Source organism: Patiria miniata, unplaced genomic scaffold, assembly GCF_015706575.1.
Source record: "Patiria miniata isolate m_02_andy unplaced genomic scaffold, ASM1570657v1 HiC_scaffold_24, whole genome shotgun sequence".
Lineage (NCBI taxonomy): Eukaryota > Metazoa > Echinodermata > Asteroidea > Valvatida > Asterinidae > Patiria > Patiria miniata.
In genome coordinates, this window is record NW_024037063.1 from 21,739,631 (window position 1) to 21,754,803 (window position 15,173).

General features: G+C 41.6%; 1 long non-coding RNA gene across 1 annotated transcript; it reads right to left on the reverse strand.

Annotated features, from left to right (window-relative positions):
* Positions 1 to 1,189: 1,189 nt before the first annotated feature.
* Positions 1,190 to 11,584, reverse strand: LOC119732497. Its single transcript, XR_005271561.1, has 3 exons — positions 11,270 to 11,584; positions 5,307 to 5,472; positions 1,190 to 1,247 (listed from the first exon to the last, which is right to left on the reverse strand). It is a non-coding gene; the product is annotated as an uncharacterized LOC119732497 (long non-coding RNA).
* Positions 11,585 to 15,173: the final 3,589 nt, after the last annotated feature.

The following is a 15,173-nucleotide window of genomic DNA, read 5'->3' on the forward strand; positions in this document are numbered from 1 at the left end:
AGGCCAACCTTGACGGCGCGCCCAGCCCCGATCCACTGCGGCGTGCGACAAGGAGCCGTGGAGTCATGTGTGCTATTCAATTATGCGCTCGACCTCGTAATGCGCGTGGCACTACAGCAGATCGAGCGCGAGTACCCCGGGGCAGGAGTGCAACACCGATATGACATCACCAACGAGTGTACAAACAGGATGCAGCAGGCGGAACATGCTGCGAGAGGCGAGGCTGTGACCACCGTGATCACCTATGCTGATGACATACTTATGCTGGGACAAACACGCGAGGAGTTGCAGGGCATGATGAATGTCATTTACCTGACGTTCAAGAACTATGGGCTCACCATGGCAGGGGACAAGACGGTCAGCATGTCCTGGAACACGCCTGAGGAGACGCGCAACAGCAAGAGCTTGATCACAGTCGGAGGGGAGGACCTGGGCAATGTCCGGACCTTCAAGTACCTCGGGCACGTGCTAGCCGACGACCCAAACAAGCCGCAACACATCACCCAGAAGATCAGCTCTGCACGGGCAAAGTGGGCGGAAATAAAGGGTGTCCTGACGGACAAGGAGTTGAAGATGACAACACGGGTCCGGATGCTGGAGGCGATGGTGCGCAGCAGACTAGTCTATGCAGTGCAAACCGAACGACTCCGAGCCTCCGAACGAGACAAGCTTGACAGCCTGTGGATGAATTTCTGCAGAAAGCTAGTCAAAGGCAGGTTCAGCAAGAAGAAGAACATGGACGGTGAGGACACCTACGTGTACAAGTATAACGCCAGTGAGATACTGAAAATCTGCCGGACATTTTGAGCGAGCGAGTTTTGTCTAAAACAGCACGTCAAGTACATGGCGCACATTACTCGCATGCCCAACTCGAGCGAGCAGAAACAGTGGCTGTTCACCAAGGCTGAGCATAAATACACCCAGAACCAGTGGATAGCCCTCGGCCAGGACCTGGACTGGACGAAATGCAAGTTAGGCGCATGCTCTTCAACCGGGCAGAGCTCAATGCGTGGCTTCGGCGCCACGAATCACAATGGACGTAAAACGTCTGCGAGTGACAACACCCATGATGATGATGATTGAATATTTAGGGAGCAAACTCACCGCAAATCCAAAATGTCTTGGGAGATTTTGGATCTCAATCTTGAAGATCTCTGAGGTGAAGTGCTGTTGCATCAGATAGTGATAAGGATCCGTTATGGCAGCACCAGTCACCGTACGTCAGAGGTGCTGGTGGAAGTCAAGATCTGATGCACAAATGAACAGATTAAAAAAATTGATATGGCTAGAGCTATATTGTCTATGTCTTCATCCATGACAATTACATAGCAACAATCTGACGATAGCTGTAGCCATAGCTCTAGAAGCCCGTTTCAGACACAGCCTAAGTAACAGATCAACAAACTTGCAAGTTATGCATTATGCATCTGATTCCAAATGTATACCAATCTTTGTGCATACATGTTGGGGTTTGAACCCCGGACAACTACAAAGTTAGCCAAGTAGCATCAGAACTCAGTTGATAAGCGGCGGCGCCACCAGATAATAAGTGGCGGCCGCCACATAATAAGTGGGGCCAGATAATAAGTGGCGGCCGCCACATAATAAGTGGGTCCAGATAATAAGTGGCGGCCACCACATAATAAGTGGCGGCCAGATAATAAGTGGCGGCCGCCACATAATAAGTGGGTGGTCGCTGTACAAAAAATTTTTTTCACAAGTACCAAAAAAATATATTATATATTATTGAGTGGCACTATCCGTCTTCCGTACATGAGTGATTTGGATGATTCTTGTAGTAGAAATGTATAGTCAAACAAGACCAGACCAAATTAAATTTGGTCTTGAATGACAAGTTTTGGTTGACTTTAGCAGAAATTCTAACCCAAACAATTGGTTATAGAACAACCCAAGTTTGGGTACCTAGTTCCAGTTTTCACCCTTTGTTGGGTAAAATTAACCCAGGCAATTTGTCAGTGTATTCTCCCTCCTCATGCTAATGTATTTCTTCTTTTTACACAAAGGTTAGTTTGATGATGCTGCGAGTACAGCGCTTCACCTCGAGTATTAACAGTCTGATACATGCAGTCGAAATGTTCTCTTTGAAAGCATTTGTGATAGTGATACGGTCACAGTCCGCGTTTGATACCTTATTTTCACTCGTAGGTAAATCAGGGAGGTTATAGTCCGAGAGCCCAGTGAGGTTTATTTAGATATTGCGCACAAAAGGTTTGATGATGGCAGCGAGTAGGTGGGGGCGTCTAACCTTCGAAACCGTCGTTCTTAAAGTGTCACCCCCCATGCATTTGGGAGGGGGCACCGCCTAAAGACCCCCAAAATTGACTTTTAATTAGAATATCGCGCACAAGCACGATTCTAACGTGAACAGATAGGCCTAGTATTCGATTAACTATCAATAACCAATAGTTTAAGAATGAGAAATCCCGTGCATTACATGCTTAAGAATGGCCTAATTAGTGCTAATTATTCACCTTTAATTAGAATTTTGAGCAAAACAGCGAAACCTTCACTAAAAGCTAATTAACGTCACCAACATGCAAGATCCGCAACTTAAGAATGGATTTTCGCGTGAATTTTGTACTTAAGAACGAGTTAAAGTTCAATAATTAGCCGCCCGCTAAGAATTAGTTTTTCATGTGTTTGATTAGAATGTTGAGCACAACGATCATTCCAACACCAAACGATAGTGTATGAGTCAGCGTTTGCAAAATTTCAACTTAAGAATAAAAAAATCTTGGGCAAAATCTACTTAAGAACGGCTTAGGCCAAAAAAAAAAAAGTCTCCGGTTTCTGGTATGGAGCTTGCCCCAAAAGTGGTGCGGCAACGCGGCTTTTTTTTTTTTTACATGTTTTTTTTTTTTTTTTGGGCTTCAAATGTCGGCTGATGACTGCAAATGGTGCCCGACTAAACTTAGTGCAAATATATGGGAGTCCAGAGAGGCTACATAAAGCTTATTCTCGATCATAACCCAATCTAAAAACACGTTAAAATTGTGCAGCAGTGGGAGTCCAGTCAAACCAGTTAGTTTGGCAGTTTTGAGACATCATCTTTTTTTTTCATTTTGCCGATGCGCATGGCTACGGTGACACGCGCGCATACCAGAAACCGGAGACTTTTTTTTTTGGCCTTAATAACCGCTAATTACTATTGTATGGTACGGAGGCCGATTTCCATCTCAAATTACACCTTGAAATCAAGCAGTAGGGTATGAACCAAAGACTCCTCAATTCCTACTAGGATAACTGAGATTACACCTTGAAATAAAAAGGGATCGAACCCAGGGTCAATGGAAAAGAAATCAAGCAGAAGGGTATGAACCAAAGACTCCTCAATTCCTACTAGGATAACTGAGGTTACACCTCGAAATAAAAAGGAATCGAACCCAGGGTCAATGGAGAAGAAATCAAGCAGTAGGGTATGAACCAAAGACTCCTCAATTCCTACTAGGATAACTGAGATTACACCTTGAAATAAAATGGAATCAAACCCAAGGTCAATGGAGAAGAAATCAAGCAGTAGGGTATGAACTAAAGACTCCTCAATTCCTACTAGGATAACTGAGATTACACCTTGAAATAAAAAGGAATCGAACCCAGGGTCAATGGAAAAGAAATCAAGCAGAAGGATATGAACCAAAGACTCCTCAATTCCTACTAGGATAACTGAGATTACACCTTGAAATTAAAAGGAATCGAACCCAGGGTCAATGGAGAAGAAATCAAGCAGAAGGGTATGAACCAAAGACTCCTCAATTCCTACTAGGATAACTGAGGTTACACCTCGAAATTAAAAGGAATCGAACCCAGGGTCAATGGAGAAGAAATCAAGCAGTAGGGTATGAACCAAAGACTCCTCAATTCCTACTAGGATAACTGAGATTACACCTTGAAATAAAAAGGAATCGAACCCAGGGTCAATGGAGAAGAAATCAAGCAGAAGGGTATGAACCAAAGACTCCTCAATTCCTACTAAGATAACTGAGATTACACCTTGAAATAAAAAGGAATCGAACCCAGGGTCAATGGAGAAGGAATCAAGCAGTAGGGTATGAACCAAAGACTCCTAAATTCCTACTAAGATAACTGAGATTACACCTTGAAATAAAAAGGAATCGAACACAGGGTCAATGGAGAAGGAGTCAAGCAGTAGGGTATGAACCAAAGACTCCTCAATTCCTACTAGGATAACTGAGATTACACCTTGAAATAAATAGGAATCGAACCCAGGGTCAATGGAAAAGAAATCAAGCAGAAGGGTATGAACCAAAGACTCCTCAATTCCTACTAGGATAACTGAGATTATACCTTGAAATAAAAAGGAATCCAACCCAGGGTCAATGGAGAAGAAATCAAGCAGTAGGGTATGAACCAAAGACTCCTCAATTCCTACTAGGATAACTGAGGTTACACCTCGAAATTAAAAGGAATCGAACCCAGGGTCAATGGAGAAGAAATCAAGCAGTAGGGTATGAACCAAAGACTCCTCAATTCCTACTAGGATAACTGAGGTTACACCTCGAAATTAAAAGGAATCGAACCCAGGGTCAATGGAGAAGAAATCAAGCAGTAGGGTATGAACCAAAGACTCCTCAATTCCTACTAGGATAACTGAGATTACACCTTGAAATAAAAAGGAATCGAACCCAGGGTCAATGGAGAAAAAATCAAGCAGTAGGGTATGAACCAAAGACTCCTCAATTCCTACTAGGATAACTGAGATTACACCTTGAAATAAAAAGGAATCGAACCCAGGGTCAATGGAAAAGAAATCAAGCAGAAGGGTATGAACCAAAGACTCCTCAATTCCTACTAGGATAACTGAGATTATACCTTGAAAAAAAAAGGAATCGAACCCAGGGTCAATGGAAAAGAAATCAAGCAGAAGGGTATGAACCAAAGACTCCTCAATTCCTACTAGGATAACTGAGATTACACCTTGAAATAAAAAGGAATCGAACCCAGGGTCAATGGAAAAGAAATCAAGCAGAAGGGTATGAACCAAAGACTCCTCAATTCCTACTAGGATAACTGAGATTACACCTTGAAATAAAAAGGAATCGAACCCAGGGTCAATGGAAAAGAAATCAAGCAGTAGGGTATGAACCAAAGACTCCTCAATTCCTACTAGGATAACTGAGATTACACCTTGATATAAAAAGGAATCGAACCCAGGGTCAATAGAAAAGAAATCAAGCAGTAGGATCTGAACCGAAGACTTTTCAATTCATTCAAGGATAACTAAGGCTACACCTTGGAACAAAAGAGGAATCAAACTTGCTACTTACTTTATCATCAATGGTGTCAATCTTAGTCAGCACTACTCCGTCAATCAGTGGAGGTTGATCCATGTCTCAATGGTGTGCTCGATTGATTGCCTGGTCCACTGCTTCGTTACCACCCAAATAACTCCCCAACTAAGAGAACTAACTCAGACAGGTTGATTTCAATCAGCTGTTTGAGCAAAAATAACAAAACAGGAATAACAGTTAATCATAAGGAAATGAAACATTTTCTATCTTTGTGCAGTTCTCTCTTGAAGGCAATAAATTATATTCTTAAATTAGGTTGTTGCCCTTCACCGACGTTTTAAACACTGGGCAACAACCTAATTTAATTTATATCACCCCGACGCAAAATTCCATCTTATAATAAATTATATTCTGTTTTTTTTTACATGGCGTTTCTGCTTACACATTGGAAGCTACGGCAATAGTTGAAAATATGTTACAACGAGTTGCAATACGACGGCTGTTTCTTGTAAAATGGATTCGCTCAGACTGTATGGTTGCACATTATTATACTATCGGTTGAGAGTTTGTACAAGAAACAGCCGTCGCATTGTAACCTGCATGCCGGATCGACAAGATTGACATGGCCGATTCCAGAGTCACTCGCATTTCACTTTTTTGCATCCTTTTCCAATCTTAGTGGTGTACTTTTTACAAAAAAGAGAATTCATTTTTGGTTTGGAAATACTCAACATAGGCCTATAAGGCATCAACCGTATGGTATTATGAAAATTAAATGATACTAAATATGAGCATGGCACTGTTGGACAAAACCGTCCGTGACTCGCATTTCGTGAAAAGTGCATGCCAAAAATTGTCTTGGTTTTAATTGAAAAATTTCCTCAAACCAAATGGACCACAACCAAATGTACTAGATACCTATTAAACATACTAAATGAGGGTAACAAAATATATTCAACAACTAACTGTATTGGAGGGGAAAAATGCCGTCATTCGCATTTCCCTCACTCGCATTTCAGTTTGTTCATTGTGAACGAAATGAAGCATTTCCTCCATAATTCTTATCAAGTCTTAGCTAAGTCTTTTCAAACAGCCTTTATAAACCTTTTCAGTGTGCTCAAAATACTAATTGCAATGAAAATAAGTCAGGTGTGTTTACAAACACAAATGCCCCGCAACCGTGACTGTTCCCATGACATAACACCACTCTTTTAACATCAACTTACACGTACCCTACATGTACCTTGGTCACATGGAACGTTCATTAGTGTCTTCTGTAGGTTTTATATGAATTAATCCCTAATCCCTTTGATCTCAGAATAAATACAAGATTTTTATTGTTTAAGCCACTGTGACCTTGACCCTTGACCTTTCGGCTCCAAATGCAAAAAGACAAGATATGTCCGGACACACACACACACCCACACCGTCGTGTTTTACTATACCCCTGAGGACAACCTATTGTGTTTCCCTTTGTCCCTCTAATGTAACACTTTCCCATAGACTAAGCACATAACCGTACAATCGAGGACCGGTTTTAACAATAGGCACCGTCGTCTGAGGATCAAAGGCTCCTTTGTGCTCCTTTTGTTGTCTGTCCTCGAGCGTATATACAATACAAGAGCACCCACCCACCCACACACCCACCCACCCACGGAAGGACAAGGCGGAAACAGTATGCCCCCTTCGGCTTCGCGGCGGGGCATAAAAAGTATTTTAAGTTACTGGGGAAAAATGCTGTCACTCGCATTTCCGTCACTCGCATTTCAGTTAGTCCATTAAAAACCACCTGCATTCATGCACTTTCTGGCCATTAGTTTTGAGTTCCGATGCAATTTTGATTAAACAAAATTGCCAGAGCATACATGTGTACAATAGCTCAACAGTACGGAGAGTTATGTATGATTCAGTCAACCAGACAACTGATCAGTGAGATGTGAGACATTTTTAAAAACAGCTGGAAAACAATCCGTGGCGACGACTTATAAATCAAGTCCCTGTTAAAAACAAACGGAAACATGCCCATGTGCATGCACAAGAGCCTCATGGGTGTGTGTGGTGGAAAAATACAAAAATCTCTTTGGGAAAAATAAAGTGGGAATGTTTCAGGTTGTAACAGCTAGCTGCTTTGTTCTTTGCTTGAATTCTCTTTCTCAGAATGAAACTTTTTTCTTTCCATTCATTTATTTAAAATGTAAGGCCCCTAACAAGCTGCTACATGTAAGGCTCCAATAACTTGTTAAAGGCACACAGGATCATTTGCATTAATCCCAAAAGTAATCTACTGGTGCTGATTTTTTATCAAAAATCAGCTTATTTGGCTTAAAAAAAATCACACTGACCATACTAAACACCCCATGAAATTATTCTGTCCAGCTTGCTGTCATTAAGAAGAAACAAAGAATTGTATTGGTGATTTCCAATGATTAGTCAATTCTTGACTGATTTTGCGAAATATACAGAGTGCTATGGATGAAATTGTGTCTTGTGATTAAAAGGTTTGTGCACGCACGGTGGGTTTTCACTGTTTTCACACAAAGTGTAATATGGCCATTTTCACAATCAGTGGTGTAACTTTGAAATGTTGAGGTTTTGGTCTATATTTCTTGAACCAGAGGATAGAATTCTTAGATTTTTGGTCCTACAACTATCCTGGGTAAAGGCTACCTCAGTCTTAACAAAGTTCCTGTGTTTCTTCATACATATGGATATCTCGGACCCCAGAAGGGGCTTAATCCTACCACTTCAAGTGGTACGTTTTTAGGTACCTTTTTTTCATTCAACCTATTTATATTATTGAGCATGCAATTCCAAGTTGCTTTTGGGTTGTGATTAAGCACAAGACTTGGACCTTTCTGCCATATAATTTTGACCACTGTTTCTGTTTCCGTTCTGTAGCTATGTCATTAAGAGTTGTCATGTTTCGGAGGTTACATTTTCCGTTAACTTTTGGTGTCAATATATTATGCATTACTTCTCACATTTGGAAATGGTAAATATCCTACATTTTCAAACATTTTGCTGGTGATTACATCTACGTTTGTTCAACATGTTACCCTTTTGGCTTAGCGGCAGCTTCGGGATATTGCATGCTTTCAAATATTGTTGTTAACTTTTCCGTTAACAGTTTTGTAACCTCCAAAACATTGGATTATGTGGTCTAACTCTGAAATGAAAGAAAGTGGTAACAAAGTGGATAAACTAAAAAGAACTGTTATGACAACCCATCATCCATAGAAAATATCTTTGGAAAGGAATGTTGACTTTTTGGTTAAATGTGTACTGTTAAATTTCCGTTAACACGCGTAACCTCCAAAACACAATGTAACCTCCGAAACATTTCAGTTTGGTTTCATTCAGTTTACTTCTCTCAGGAAATACCCTCAGACCTCAACATAATGTGTATTAACACTGCAATCACAAAAATAAAAATAGTTAGGTTTGAAAGAAAAGAATCAAGAAAATGTGTTATTTGAACGCATGATTCTGATACAAACCTGTTTCGGAGGTTAAATGTTAACATTTACAAATGTACAACACAAATCTGTAATTTGTAGGCACATTGCACTTTTTTCTTTCACCTTGTTTTGTATTTTTGCATCTCAACCCACTTAAAATTACTGACAAAAAGAAAAAAAATTGTTTCCTTTTTTTTTTTCTTGGGCTGCAATCTTTAGTAATTTGTGTTAACATTCTCCGAAACAAGCACATTTGTGAAGTTTTTTGGTGACAAACTTTAAATTAAATTTCACTTTTTTGTAAATGCAATTGGTCAAACCATTCCTGCCATTAATGTAAACATTGCATTTAAAAAACAATTCTGCCATGGCTTTAAATTGTAAAGAACATAAACAAGTCAGTTTGGAACTTTCAAATTCACTAGTGCTTTACAATAAAACATGCCTTAACCTAGGATGCAGACAGTTAGGGTCATAGTAAATCTGCAGCAAACAAATTATGTTTTTGTCAAATTTCAGGCCTCAAATCAAGTTTACCATAAAATTTGGCGACAATGATGGATAAATCAAGCTCCAAAACCAATGATTTCCTGAGAAATGTGTCCAACCTAAAATATTTTTAATGGAAAAAAATTAATATAACAGGTTTGAAATTTTGAACCCTTGGATACAAAGTTACACCACTGATTGTGAAAATAGCCATATGCACTGAGCTGAAACTTCAACAGGCTGGGTTTTTACCATTCTTCTTTGGATTTTGTGTGGTGTTATTAATTGGAAAGGAATGAATTGCTTAAAAAGCAAATGAACCTGAATGCCTTTAAGCACAGAATGTCTTAGTGGCTCAGTAAAGTCATGTTACCAGCCAAAATCCCATGCTATATTGTCTGTGGCTGGTTAAGAGCTTCTCTGTCTGCATTCTAAGTTATAATAGAAAGTGATATCGTCAGTCGCATTTCATTTGTCACTCGCATTTCATTTGTCACTCGCATATATATTCAAATTTCAAGGGCTCTCTATTATAATGTGCTCGGTTTTTGGTTAAATTAATACTTGTTGCTTTTATAGGCCTACTTGGTATTGGTGGGAGAAGCAAATTATCAATTGTCAGCAATATAATCACTACCAGTTTAAAATAATAATAAAAAAGATATTTTTGTATCAAACGCATATGCCTAAGCATCCACAGCTGTGCACCTACAAGTCTTAAAGGTATAAAATCATACTACTAAATTGCGTAATAAGTTTGTGACTACTGTTTTTCTAAGAAAAAAATGCAAACAAAGGAAAATGCACATAAAGTAGTACGGTACATTTTATAAACCAAACATCACAAGGAAGAAACTAGACCCATGAACGTGGCGTTGCACACAATGCCAAGCTGTTGTGTATTTTCGAACCTAGCGAAATCGATCCGCCATATACATAATTTCGTATGGATGTTGAGTAGGCCTACTCACCTGGAAATCTAAATTTGCCTGTCCGCGTGTTCAGGATGTGTCATTTCGACGACATTTGCCATCAATGAAGACCCATACGAACGTGTAGAAATGAGATTTTAACCTGACAAGTGACCATGACAAATGACCCTGGACGAGTACCCAGGGTCATTTGCGTGCAAAATTATTGGAGCCCTCCGAGCTACCCGTCTGCTTCATGTGGCGCATATGAAAGGCGGCGTCTGATTGGCCAATAACGAGACCACGTGATAAACGCAGCTAATAATTTGGAATCGCACTTATGATCCGGACATCAGGAGTGCCCGGAGTGTCAGTGCGATACCAAATTATCTGCAGCATTTATCACGTGGTAAATCACATGCATCAGGAGGAGGTTGCAGGACGTCGAGATCTTGCCAGATTTTACCTCGAATATCGTTTAAATGCCAGATTTGGCGTAAAAGCAGATTTCAACATGTTCAAGAAAGCTTGATATGTGAATACTTATTACACGGTAAGGCAATGTTCAGTCTTTGTCACAGAAGGCCGATTTTGCTTGGTTCGAACATGTACAAGAGCGTGGCGTAGTTTACAAGCCACGTTCACAGGTCTAGGAAGAAACGTGACAAGGATTTCATAGAAGACGATTGAGATTTGACTAAAAAAGTTTATATCCTGATCCTTACATCTATTAGCAATAACTTTTTTGGGGCCATGTCCCTGTTTGCTTGGAATCGCCCATTTGCATTAATACGATGTCACAGCTTTTGGGGTCACGCTTCTTACGGAAAGAATGTTGCAACCTGACGCTAATTTTTTCTTCATAGGCCTACATCATCTCAATGAAGGTCAGTCAGTGCAAAAAATGATGATAAGATATGAATCTGGGACTAAGAGTAAGAAACATTTCCAATTTTGTTAGGAAATAGGCCTAGGCCTTCTACTTAGAAAATTTTCTTGATTCTCCATAGACTTTGTACAAAACCTCTGAAGTAGCGTCAGGTTGCAACATTCTTTCTCAAGCAGACTAGCTGCTGCTGCATAGATGAAATACAGTAAAGCAAAAAAGTAAAGTCAACACTGACAAAGGAAATTGTTCTACCTTGGCTAAGTTGGTTGACTTCCAACACCGCGCCGTTGGCAAATGGTAGGTGCCCCTTGGCTCAGCTTAACTTCAGCCGTCCTCAGGCGCTAGGCATGTTGCAAAAGATGGTTTAAATGCCACTTGCCCAGAAGTAAACACAGTTCATCCAAAGACTCCTCATGATATTCCAAAGGAACTGAGCGACGGAGGTTGTATCTACACCATGAAAACAGAGCATGAAACTAGCAGAGGTTTCAACCAAATGTTCGCATTGAAACTCTCGCAGGAAAGTAAACAAACACATCAAACGAAAACGTGTTTGGCATTTAAACCATGTTTGGCGCCCTCAATATTGAGGGCGCCAAACAAGTTTCATTGCCCAGATTCCACAATAGCTGCATAAATAGTATGCTAACCAAGCCGTGTGGAAAACATCCCATATAATTATACTCCAAATCAGACTTTTCTGGGCATAAGGTCAAAAAATGAGATTTTTGCATATTATTAAAAATGTAAATTTTCCTATAATTGATGGTTTAATTCCTGGGTAAAGTTATGCTATTTTGAAGTTCATCGTGTCAAAAAGTAGAAAACGGAGAAAATGGCAGTAAAAGTTTGGGGTCTATTCTAAGACCTGTTTCAAGTGACATTTCTGTAACTGATAAACCTAAACAAATCATCAAAAAAACTAAATTTAAGGTTCAAATTAGGGTTTCAAACTTTTGTAGTATATTTTAGATATGTTCAAGATTAGAAATATGCAAAAATTCGAAAAAAAAAAAAATCACCCCAAAGCATTTTTTGCCCTATCTCAATTTCAACCTCTGCCCAGACGCACGAACAGGATAGCGTATACGAACTAATCGGTGTAGAAAACATGCTATATCTGCGTTTTACCTCCATAGCATTAGCGCATACGAACCAAGGGAGTACAAGACATGTCATTACAGCGTATCACTCCATAGCATTAGCGCATACGGGCCAAGGGGCTTGAAAAACATGCCATTACAGCGTATCACTCCATAGCATTAGCGCATACGGGCCCAGGGGCTTGAAAAACATGCCATTACAGCGTATCACTCCATAGCATTGGCGCATACGGACCAAGGGGCTTGAAAAACATGCCATTACAGCGTATCACTCCATAGCATTAGCGCATACGGACCAAGGGGCTTGAAAAACATGCCATTACAGCGTATCACTCCATAGCATTAGCGCATACGGGCCAAGGGGCTTAAAAACATGCCATTACAGCGTATCACTCCATAGCATTAGCGCATACGGACCAAGGGGCTTAAAAAACATGCCATTACAGCGTATCACTCCATAGCATTAGCGCATACGGGCCAAGGGGCTTGAAAAACATGCCATTACAGCGTATCACTCCATAGCATTAACGCATACGCGGGGCAAGGGGCTTGAAAAACATGCCATTACAGCGTATCACTCCATAGCATTAGCGCATACGGGGCAAGGGGCTTGAAAAACATGCCATTACAGCGTATCACTCCATAGCATTAGCGCATACGGGCCAAGGGGCTTGAAAAACATGCCATTACAGCGTATCACTCCATAGCATTAGCGCATACGGGCCAAGGGGCTTGAAAAACATGCCATTACAGCGTATCACTCCATAGCATTAGCGCATACGGGCCAAGGGGCTTGAAAAACATGCCATTACAGCGTATCACTCCATAGCATTAGCGCATACGGGCCAAGGGGCTTGAAAAACATGCCATTACAGCGTATCACTCCTTAGCATTAGCGCATACGGGCCAAGGGGCTTGAAAAACATGCCATTACAGCGTATCACTCCATAGCATTAGCGCATACGTGGCAAGGGGCTTGAAAAACATGCCATTACAGCGTATCACTCCATAGCATTAGCGCATACGGGCCAAGGGGCTTGAAAAACATGCCATTACAGCGTATCACTCCATAGCATTAGCGCATACGGGGCAAGGGGCTTGAAAAACATGCCATTACAGCGTATCACTCCATAGCATTAGCGCATACCGGCCAAGGGGCTTGAAAAACATGCCATTACAGCGTATCACTCCATAGCATTAGCGCATACGGACCAAGGGGCTTGAAAAACATGCCATTACAGCGTATCACTCCATAGCATTAGCGCATACGAGGCAAGGGGGCTTAAAAAAACATGCCATTACAGCGTATCACTCCATAGCATTAGCGCATACGGGTCAAGGGGCTTGAAAAACACGGCCGATTTTCTAACTCAGCACTCGCCATATGGTCGTGTACAATGCGCCTGTCCATAGGAAACGGCCAAACGGCCGATTTTCTACCGCGCTATTGGCAATACACGCGTGCACAATCGGCCGTGTACAAAAACGGCCATATACGGGGTTCAAATAGGATTTTCGCTACGGTCCAAAAAGCTGGTCTTCGGTTTGTAGGATAAGTTTACGCTTTAGAGCAGGGAACCAGTTACCGTGTGTGTCGCAGAAGTTTAGAGTAGAAGTTGCTCACGAAAAAGGAGTGGATAGAGTCTTTTCGTGTAAACTTCAACTTGCAATTAAACACAAAAATACAACAAGAGGTATTTATTTCATGATTTCAAGGGTTTGGCATCATATTTGAATGAATTAATCCAATCTAATTTCAATTAATTTTTGAAAAATCTCGGCACACCGCCATAATGGTCGCGTACCAATGCGCTTGTCCATAGGAAACGGCCAAACGGCTGATTTTCTATCTCAGCACACGCCATACGGTCGTGTACAATGCGCTTGCCCAAAGGAAACGGCCAAACGACAGCGTATCACTCCATAGCATTAGCGCATACAGACCAAGGGGCTTGAAAAACATGCCATTACAGCGTATCACTCCATAGCATTAGCGCATACGGACCAAGGGGCTTGAAAAACATGCCATTACAGCGAATCACTCCATAGCATTAGCGCATACGAGCCAAGGGGCTTGAAAAACATGCCATTACAGCGTATCACTCCATAGCATTAGCGCATACGGGGCAAGGGGCTTGAAAAACATGCCATTACAGCGAATCACTCCATAGCATAAACGCATACGGGCCAAGGGGCTTGAAAAGCATGCCATTACAGCGTATCACTCCATAGCATTAGCGCATACGGGGCAAGGGGCTTGAAAAACATGCCATTACAGCGTATCACTCCATAGCATTAGCGCATACGGGCCAAGGGGCTTGAAAAACATGCCATTACAGCGTATCACTCCATAGCATTAGCGCATACGGGGCAAGGGGCTTGAAAAACATGCCATTACAGCGAATCACTCCATAGCATAAACGCATACGGGCCAAGGGGCTTGAAAAACATGCCATTACAGCGTATCACTCCATAGCATTAGCGCATACGGGGCAAGGGGCTTGAAAAACATGCCATTACAGCGAATCACTCCATAGCATAAACGCATACGGGCCAAGGGGCTTGAAAAGCATGCCATTACAGCGTATCACTCCATAGCATTAGCGCATACGGGGCAAGGGGCTTGAAAAACATGCCATTACAGCGTATCACTCCATAGCATTAGCGCATACGGGCCAAGGGGCTTGAAAAACATGCCATTACAGCGTATCACTCCATAGCATTAGCGCATACGGGTCAAGGGGCTTGAAAAACACGGCCGATTTTCTAACTCAGCACTCGCCATATGGTCGTGTACAATGCGCCTGTCCATAGGAAACGGCCAAACGGCCGATTTTCTACCTCAGCACACGCCGTATTGGTCGTGTACAATGCGCTTGTCCATAGGAAACGGCCAAACGGCTGATTTTCTATCTCAGCACACGCCGTATTGGTCGTGTACAATTGCGCTGGTCCATAGGAAACAGCCAAACGGCTGATTTTCTATCTCAGCACACGCCATACGGTCGTGTACAATGCGCCTGTCCATAGGAAACGGCCAAACGGCTGATTTT